At 46.0% G+C, this 9,897-nt stretch overlaps 1 protein-coding gene across 11 annotated transcripts in view; it reads left to right on the top strand.

The window, feature by feature from the left end:
- Window positions 1-821: 821 nt before the first annotated feature.
- klc3 (kinesin light chain 3) overlaps window positions 822-9,897 on the top strand; it is a 58,956-nt gene continuing 49,880 nt past the window's right edge. For 6 of the 11 annotated variants that reach the window (XM_052044134.1, XM_052044124.1, XM_052044133.1 and 3 more), the window contains exons 1-2: window positions 822-903; window positions 5,976-6,038. The gene's annotated coding sequence lies outside the window, so the exon portion shown is untranslated. Of the gene's footprint in view, window positions 904-1,825; window positions 2,023-5,975; window positions 6,039-6,445; window positions 6,500-9,897 lie in introns of those variants that run through there. The other 5 variants (XM_052044125.1, XM_052044128.1, XM_052044127.1 and 2 more) reach the window with 4 other exon arrangements.

Raw genomic sequence — 9,897 nt, 5'->3', positions numbered from 1 at the left:
AAGAGGAGCGCAGCAAAATTTCTCCAGTGGGCAACCGAATACTCAAATAGGGAGTTATATACTTCATTTATATAGAAACTTAGTGATGATTGGGCTTGTTATCAAATAGATGATTGTGGGACAAGAAGCAATCTACTGGAAGAACTCAGCAGGTCGAGCAGCATCTGTGGGAGGAAAGGAATTGTCAACATTCTGGGTTTTGGCCCAAAATATCGACAATTCCTCCTCCACCTCCCCCCCCCCCCCACACCCCACCCCACCACCACAGATACTGCTCGACCCACAGAGTTCCTCCAGTAGATTGTTCGTTGCTCCAGATTCCAGCATCTGCAGTCTCCTGTGTCTCCAGATGATGGTAGGATCTTACTCTGCACGAGTTGGCTGCCATGATTCCTACATTACAGTCATGACCGCGCTTGAAAAGTCATTGGGACACATGGGCATTTTTAATAAGATGTTGCAACTGTTGCTTTTGAATAAAATTCAAATGAAATGAAAATTTAAGGACTAAAAATGTAAAGTGTTGGAACAGCTTGAAACAAAAATGATGGAATGAAGCATGTCATGCAGACGCTCAACTGCAGAAAATGCTGTTAAAGTTTTAGATTGGCGCCTTGGGTGTTTTGCAGTCACTACTTAAATGTAAGTTGTTGTTGTTGTTGTTGGTGCTGCAGTCGTTGTTGTTATAGCCACGTGACAGTCGCCGGCGCATGCTCCTGTCCGATGACATCACCTCAGTCCTGTCACGTGATCCCATTGCAGGCGGACGCCTCGGCGTCACCTGGCTCCTCCCACGTGATGACGTCAGGGGGCGGGTCCTCCTGTGGGCTGGAAGCGGAGGGCGGCGCCATAGCAACGGCCCTGGAGACGGAGGGAGGCGCGGTGGAGGGTCGGAGAGCGGAGGTGAGGTGGGCGGGGAGGGGTGGTTATAGGGATCGGGCAAATGGGAGAGGGGTGAGGCCTGAGGGGGTGATGGTAGGTGGAGGGAGGGAGGGATGGGGGAGACGGTGGGGTGGGGTGGGGTTGGGTTGGGGAGGGATGGGGAGACGGCGGGGGGTTGAGGTAGGTGGGTAGAGGAAGGGATGGGGAGAGTGGGGGGCTTGGGATGGGGAGACGGTGGAGGGCGGGTTGGGGAGACGGTGGGGGGCTTGGGTTGGGGAAGGGATGGGGAGACGGTGGGGGGGCTTGGGTTGGGGGAGGGATGGGGAGACGGTGGGGGGGCTTGGGTTGGGGGAGGGATGGGGAGCTTGGGTTGGGGGAGGGATGGGGAGACGGTGGGGGGCTTGGGTTGGGGAGACGGTGGGGGGCTTGGGTTGGGGGAGGGATGGGGAGACAGTGGGGGAGGGATGGGGAGACAGTGGGGGAGGGATGGGGAGACGGCGGGGGGTTGGGTTGCGTCAGGTCGGGGGAGGGATGGGGAGACGGCGGGGGGTTGGGTTGCGTCAGGTCGGGGGAGGGATGGGGAGACGGCGGGGGGTTGGGTTGCGTCAGGTCGGGGGAGGGATGGGGAGACGGCGGGGGGTTGGGTTGCGTCAGGTCGGGGGAGGGATGGGGAGACGGCGGGGGGTTGGGTTGCGTCAGGTCGGGGGAGGGATGGGGAGACGGCGGGGGGTTGGGTTGCGTCAGGTCGGGGGAGGGATGGGGAGACGGCGGGGGGTTGGGTTGCGTCAGGTCGGGGGAGGGATGGGGAGATGGTGGAGGGTTGGGTTGGGGGAGGTGGTGGGGGTTTGGTGTGGGGAAGGGTGGGGGAGTGGGGAGCTGCTGGGGATGTGGGGTAAGATAAGATCTTTATTAGTCACATGTACATCGAAACACACAGTGAAATACACCTTTTGCATAGTGATTTTTGGAGGGCAGCCCGCAAGTGTCGCCACGCTTCCGGCGCCAACATAGCACGCCCACAACTTCCTAACCTGTACATCTTTGGAATGTGGGAGGAAACCGGAGCACCCAGAGGAAACCCACACAGACACAGGGAGAACATACAAACTCCTTACAGGCAGTGGCTGCATTTGAACCTAGGTCTCTGGCACTGTAAAGCATTACGCTAACCACTATGCTACATAGTGGGGAGACGGTGGGGGTATTGGGGAGGGTGGAGGGTGGGGATGGAGCTGAAACATGGGAGTGGGATAGGGGCACGGTGGGAAAAGGGGTGAGGAGGGAGGAGACTGGTGGGGATGGAGGTGATGTGGGGAGTGGGATGAGGAGAGAGGTGGGGTGGGGGAGACAGAGGGTAGGGAGGGGGGAGACATGGGGGATGGGTGGGTAAGAGGTGGGTGGGAATGGGGAGACGTGGGGTGTGGGAATGGGGGAGATGGTGGGGGGTGGTGATGGGAGAGACTGGGGGAGACATGGTGAAGTTGGGGGGACTGGGAGGGTGGCGTTGGGGGGAGGGGCAGGGGATGGGTGTACGAACACAGTGGGCTGAGTTGGAAATGGATGATGAGAGGTTGAGGAGGTGGAGTGGGAGTGGTGGGGGAGGACGGGACAAGGGATGGGAGAGAAATGGGGAGGGAGTGTCATCGAGTTGTATAGCACAGAAACAGGACCTTTGGCCCACCATGTCCATGCTGATCTTTTAGCCCACCTAATCCCATTTGACAGCATTAGGGCCGTTTTCATGACACTTGGCTTGTTTAAGGGCCTGTCTAAGAGCCTCTTAAGTATAGTGAGTGTATCTGATTCCACCACCTCCGCTGGCAGTGAGTTCCAGATATCACCCACTTTGTGTCTTTAAAAAAAACCTAACCCCACAGGGTGCTTTTAAAACTCCTTCCTCTCACCTTAAACCTTTAACCCGTTTGTTTTTGATACCCTTACCATAGGAAAAGGATTCTGATTATCTCCTTTATCTGTGCCTCTTATCATTTTATATACTGCTATCAGGTCACCCCTCAGTCTCTCTCATTCCAGGGAGAAAACAGCCTATCTAATCTCTCCCCATGACTAAAGTCCTCCAATCCAGGCAACGTCCTGGGGAATCTCCTCTGTGCTCGTTCCAGCAAAACCCCATCATTCCTATAGTGTGATATAACCAGAACATCACGCAGTCCTCCAAGTGCCATCTCAACAGTGTTTTGTAAAGCTGGAACATAACAGCCCAACTCTTACATTCTGTGCTCTGACCCTGTGAGTCGTGGGAAGTAGGGGGAATGAGAAGGGATAGGGAACAGGGGAAGAAATGATGGGGGAGTCAGGATGGATAAACAGGGAGGAGGAGAGGAGCTGAAGGGGGAAAGAGAGATAGGGGAGTGTTGGAAGGTCCCACAACCCCCTGGCCTCCCGCACCCAGCACAATGCCCACCCATCCCCTCCACACCCACCAGTTCAACCCCTACCCGCCTCGCACCACCCCCACACTCCCAGAGCTCTTCCTGCTCTTATTTCTCCGTGAATCACATAGCCAATGATATCTCAAGAGTTAATTTTTACTGATATCTGAATTACTTTTTAATTACCAACTGTTTATTTACTACCTGAAGCTGTGATGCTCATTAAACTGTAGGCAGGCCACTTAAATTGTGATTACTAATTTAATAATTCCCTGACTCTTTTCCAATGTCTGAGCCTCAAAGTGATGTATTTACTAATGTGACACAACTTACTGCTTGTATCTTAATGTTCCATCAGTTGAATGATTGTTCCTTTAATGATCTTATGTTTATCTTTTTACCTGTTTAGCAGTCAAATGTTTTTCTTGGCATCAAATTACACAGTGGCCAAGGGTGAAATTTTGCAGATCTGTGAGATTTGGGAAGTGTTACTGCATGAATAAATAAAGGTATTTTGGAATATGTTCAGTGTAGGGACTTGAGGCAGGCTTTCCCCTTGACCTCGTGTTCTGTTCAAAAGCCCAGATGCTTTAGGGCTTGCGAATGAGACTTTCAGCATCGGTGGTTTATAGTCAAGTTTTCAATAGAGCAAACTTTGCTTGCATAGAATGTACTGCGCGTAAGCTGGCCATTCTGACAGATCTGTTGTTATGTGGTGTTTTCAAGAAATGGGGGGTAGCCACTGGGCATACAGTCCCTTGAGCTAGCTTTGCTCTTCGTAGGTGATCTCCCTCAATGCTTTGGGGTCTATCTGCACATCCTTGACTTCTTTTTGTCTTTAGTCATTCCCTTCTGTGTTCATCCCACCCAATCAGCATGTTTATCCAACTTCCCTTATGTGTATCTATGCAATCTATCTCAACTATTTTGTGAGGTAGTGCATTACACATTCCCCATTTCTCCTGAATGTATAACTCAATTTCTCAGAGAGACTTCATCAATGTGATATTCGCATTGTGTGTATTGTTGAGAATAAACACATTAGCATTTCAATTTGAAGGCACCGAAAAGTCTCTCTCTTGTTTCATTAACAAGAGGCACTTACACTGAAGGGATGTCTCTTGGGAACTATCTCAGTTTGAAAGAAATCCTGCATTGTTCAGTTGGCCAGGCCAACCTTCTGCCCTCTTTAAATGAACTCATCTCCTCCTTTATCCATATCCCATTCGCTCACCACTGTTGTGCTCACTGGCTTATAATGGCTCAAATTTAAAACTCCTGTCCTAGGCTTCAGATTCTATCATGGATTCAGTCCTTCCCCACCTCTGTACCCTCCAAAAACTCCACAATCCCCAAAGATCTCTGAACTTGCTCACTTCTGGCCTCTTGTTCATCTCTGATTTCCCTTCACTGCACCATTTATTGGTTGTGTCTTTGGCTGCCAAGAGCCTAATCTTTGCAATTAAGACATCCATAAATCTCTCCAGTTTTCTACTGCTTCCTTCTACGCCTCATGTTGCTCTGTGAAGCCTCTTGGGACATTTTACTATGTTAGCTGTGCTACATATGTGCATATTGTTGAGTGAGTTCCAATACTTTATAAAGTTCATACAAGCTCAATAGAATTTCATTCCCTCTAATGGCTCCAAGAGCTATCTAAGTATCATGCACACAAGGTTTGATGAAAGCACTGAAGGCTACATAAGATTCAACACTATGAGAACTTTGGAGTAGGTAATTTGGCACTAAGCCTGCTCCTGCATTTGTCAAAATCAAGGGCAATCTTCTACCTCGGCTCCACTTTCCTATACAATCCCCATGTCCCTTGATTCCCATAGTATCCAGAAAATCCATCAATCGCTGTTTTGAATGAACTTGATGAATGAACCTTCAGGACAGAAAATTTCAAAGATTTATCACCCTCTGAGTGAAGACACATTTCCTCATCTCAGTCCTAAATAACGTCTCCTCTAGTTCTAGACTCTGCAGTCAGAGAAAATATTGCCCTTGCACCAGCCTGTCCAAACGATAAGAATCTTGCAAATTTTAATGAGACCACCTCTTGGTCTTCAACATTCTTAAGAATACAGACCTTCTACTCAATTTTTCTTCACGCCCATCCTGAGAAACAGTCTGATGAATCTTCGCTGGGCTTGGGTAAGAAGACTAAGCCTGTACACAATACCCCATATACAGTATCACTAAGGCCCTGTGTAATTGCACTAAAACCTCTTTACTCCTGTTTTCAAATCCTCTTGAAACATATGTTTACCGAACCACCTACTGGAATGTCTGTTGCCTGATGCCTCACCCATTTTCTCTTTCTTTTGTTACCTTCCTATTGCGAGAAAAGCTGTAACTGGGAGCAGAGAGATGCCTAGATCTTCAAACTACCATAAACCACGCTTGCTTATTTCCTCTGCACAGCACTTATTCAGAGAAGCTTTAAAACATTAAATATGGAAGGGCAAAACAGCCTTGCATACAAGGAGAAATGATATTGTACAGAGGACAGAGTAAAGGTGTGCAGCACCAGTCTTTTTTTATTCAAATTCTGGCATGTAAATTGAATGTATTTGACTAGTAGTTATCTGTAAGGTCATGCTGACTTGCTGCAGTAGTTCACCATTTAATCAGATGTTACAATGAGGCTGTGAATGGATATATAATTATATACTAACAATGTAATTATACTTTCAGTGTTTCTCTTGAGAAATTCTTCTCATTCACTGGAGATTGAAAAACGCAGCAACTGTTTGGCTTGTGAGTAACATTTAAAGATTTATTTCTTCATCTGTTTCCATCTCTATCCTTCCTTTCTTTTGACCTGTGGTAAATGGTTGTTTGGCTTTGTCTACCTACTTTTGTTCCAGTTCAAGTTCATTTACCAGCTGTGGAATATGGTCTCGTCAATAGTTCCATAAGTGCTCTTCAGTGTACAATAGGTGCTTTCCGTCTTCTCCCTGTGATCTTGGGTGAAGTATTAAACTTGTAGTTAGCTGTGTCTTAGATGCTAGCACTTTAAGTCAAGGTTCGTGGATTCAAAAGCTGCTCGAGCAGTCAAAATCTAAGTCTGTGTTCCTGTGCAGTACTAAAGAGCGATGTGTTGTTAGAAATGCTGCTTGTTGGATCAGATATTAAATGAGGCCCTTTCTTGTCTCTTCGAGCAGGTGACTCTTCCTGTGTCCTGGCCTGTATCTATTCCCCTACCCAACATCAAAAAAGTAGGTTATCTAGTTATTATCAGGTGGTGTTTATGGCAACTTGCTGTGCATGAAGTGTTTCCTGCATTAAAACAATAGCTGCTGAGCGAAAGTACTGAAACAACTGTAAAATGCATTGTACAGATGTAAGTTTCTTTTTGGGGGCAAAGAAGTTCTTAGTTTGGGATTGTATTGTGTGTTTGCCTGTGACATGATGCCAGTCAGATGCTCCTAGTACATTCCCTAATGTGGCCTCTTAATTTGTTAATGATGAGATTCCTATTGATTTTTCCACACATGCTGGTTAATTGTGTTGCAGATGTTCATGGAGTTAATGGTCTGAAAGTAGTCAGTTTAATGTACTGCTAGGATCTTTGATGTGATAACAGCACTCATAGTGTGTTTATCCAGGGAAAGAGGAATGGTCGCAAGGACGTTTCTATAATGTCTTTCACAATAACTGGGGCATCACAAAGCATTTTACAAGCAACGAATACCTCTTTGATGTGATGTAGGAAATGTGGCACCCAAATGAAACACGAGGAACTCCCATAAGCATCACAGGCTTCCTTCCCTCGAAACCATCTTCGCGGTGCATTGTTTCAGGAAGGCTAATAGTATCGTCAGGGATCCCTGCCACCCTGGCCATTCCCTTTTCTCTGTTCTACCTTCCAGGAGGTGATACAGCAGCTTGAAAGCCCAAATGTCCAGACTTAAGAACAGCTTCTTCTCCACTGCTGTCAGACTGCTGAACAAATCACCTCCTTCACATCCCCTTCCCAGTGGTGCTGCCACATTCTCAGACTCTTAACTCTACCTCTCTTGGTTATTCTGCTTTTGTCACTTCAGCATTTCTTTTTGCTCTACTTCAGACTGCACTAAAATCTTTGCACCATTCTGCTTTTGCACTCATCGTTGTATTGTTGTATTTATTATAACCGTGTATACTCTTTACTCTGAGCTTCATGCGAGCAAGGAATTTCATTGCACCCTGGTGTATCTGATAATAATTAAACTAAAAGTAAACTAAAACTGACCGCATAAACGGGGCAACAGAGCGAACGCACTGTCCTCTTGAATAATCCCATGGGATCTTTTACATCCATTAGTTTGAAGCCTCAGTTTAATGTCTCATTAAAAAAGGGGAGCTCCACCAGTGCAGCATTAATTCTGTACTGCTCAGGTTTTGTCAGCCCTGTAAGACTTGAACCCACTGACTAAGAGAAACCAGTGCTGCCAACTGAGCCAAGCAAAAAATTGGCACATTTGTAATCATTTCCTAAACCTCTATGTATTCCTTTGTAAATTCTTGGAACGGCAGTGGGATGAATTGAGTATCTTCTTCAAAAATGTATTGTGGTAAATGGATTTGGCTCCAACTTTTCTGTACACAATTCTAGCATAAAAGGCTAGAAAACACAATTAGCCTGTTTGCAGGGACATTGTCTTGTTAGAAGCAGGTGTAAATTCATCTTTTTAAGAATTAGTTCACATGATACAGGTACCAGCACTTATTATCCCTCTGGGATTGCCCTCAAACTATGTGGCTTGCCTGGACAACAAAGAGTTAACTCTACTAGGAAATAAGTGAATACGTTTTTTTTGTGACAATTATATTTACATTAACAACACTTGAAAGGTACTTGGGCAGATATACATGGATTGGAAAGGTTTAGAAGCATAAGGACCAAATGCGGGCAAATGGGACTGGCTTAGACAGGAATCTTGGTTGGTGTGGACCAGTTGGACCGAAGGGTCCGTTTCCGTGCTGTATGACTCTATGTGTAAATTGATGATCAGCATTAATGTTTAATCAATGAACAAAATTTAAATCCCCCTCCCTGGTGCCTTATTGGGATTTGAGCTCGAGTCTCCAGAACTTTAGTGCAGACTTCTGGCTTATTCTGGGTAATTCAAGCTCACTGCAACCATGCCCTGTACTCTTTTGCAACTGGTGATAAAAATCTGATTTCCATAGTTCAACAAAGTAGCAGGGATTGTATTGTGTGTCAGTGTAGATCATGCCAGGCTCCTGGGTATTTTCTTTTGTGTATGGTATAAAAGGGAAAGGTATATTTATAAAATAAGATCCAGTCCAGGTGGGTTTTCTGTGATTGGACTCAGCAACCCTTAAAAATTTCGGAATCCATAGGAAATTGATAAAACAGAGACGTCAATTAACCTACAATAGTTGATACAGAATTTACAATATTGAACAGTGGGCGGCACAGTGCTGAAGGAGTTGGTGCCGTTGCCTCGCAGCTCCAGGGATCCAGAGTTAATGATGTTGGGTGCTTTCTGTGTGGAGTTTGCACATTCCCACCAAGACCACGGGAATCTTCCCCGGGTACTTCTGTTTCCTCCCACATCCCAAAGACGTGCTGATAGGTTAATTATCCACTGGAAAGTACCCCCTAGTGTAGGTAAGAAAGGATCAAAGGGTAATTGATGGGCATGTGAGACAAAACAAGTTTCGGGGTATAGGAAGGTAAGGAGAGGGGGAATGGGGCTGATGGGAATACATGGCCTTGACAGCCTGAAAAGAGGGACATGTTCTCTTTACATTACTACCATTGAGGAGGAGGTACAGGAGCCTGAAGACCCACACTCAACATTTCAGGAACAGCTTCTTCCCCTCCGCTATCAGATTTCTGAACGGTCCATGAACACTACTTTGTTATTCCTCTTTTGTACTATTTATTTATTTTTGTAACTTATAGTAATTTTCTGTCTTTATGTCTTGCACTGTACTGCTGCCACAAAACAAAAAAAATTCACGATATATGCCAGTGATAATAAAGCTGCAAGTAAGAAGACTGTTTTTTACCTCATGCTCCTCACCTCCCCTCCCAACTCCCCATCACTCCTTGAGTGATTTTTTTCGGTATAAAGCTTTACATTTATAGAGGATCTTCCATTTCCTAGGAGAATCCCAAAATAGTTTACAGCCTCCAACAATCCCTTCTTTGAAAATCTAATTGATTTAGAACTGACTTAAAACATTTTTTGATGACCAATTTGGCTGGCAGGTTCAGGTGTCAGCAACGTTGATCCTTGTGCCCAGAAACTGGTAGAGCTTGTGTGTGTTCTGTTGTTTTACAAATCAATTCCTGCTCCACTGTGTTTCAATAATGTTTGCTGAGAGCGGCCTCGTGTGTGAATTTTGGATCAGAGCCACCGTGCCAAATAATTTGGATCCTTCCTGATAAGTGTTTGTGACTACGAGGGCTTGCTGCATACTGAGGTCTTTCCAACCAAATATTAAATTCAGGACGCATCTGCCTATTCAGTGGGTGTTAATTTGATGTAGATCCCGGTGAACCCCATTCTGAGTACTGGCCAACAGTCTACTATCTAACAATATCATCTAGCACAGAAACACAAAATGGCTTCTGTGTTAGCCTACATCATTGTAAGTC

This window comes from Pristis pectinata, chromosome 35 (genome assembly GCF_009764475.1).
Source record: "Pristis pectinata isolate sPriPec2 chromosome 35, sPriPec2.1.pri, whole genome shotgun sequence".
Taxonomy (NCBI): domain Eukaryota; kingdom Metazoa; phylum Chordata; class Chondrichthyes; order Rhinopristiformes; family Pristidae; genus Pristis; species Pristis pectinata.
This window is presented reverse-complemented; position numbering and strand designations above follow the sequence as displayed.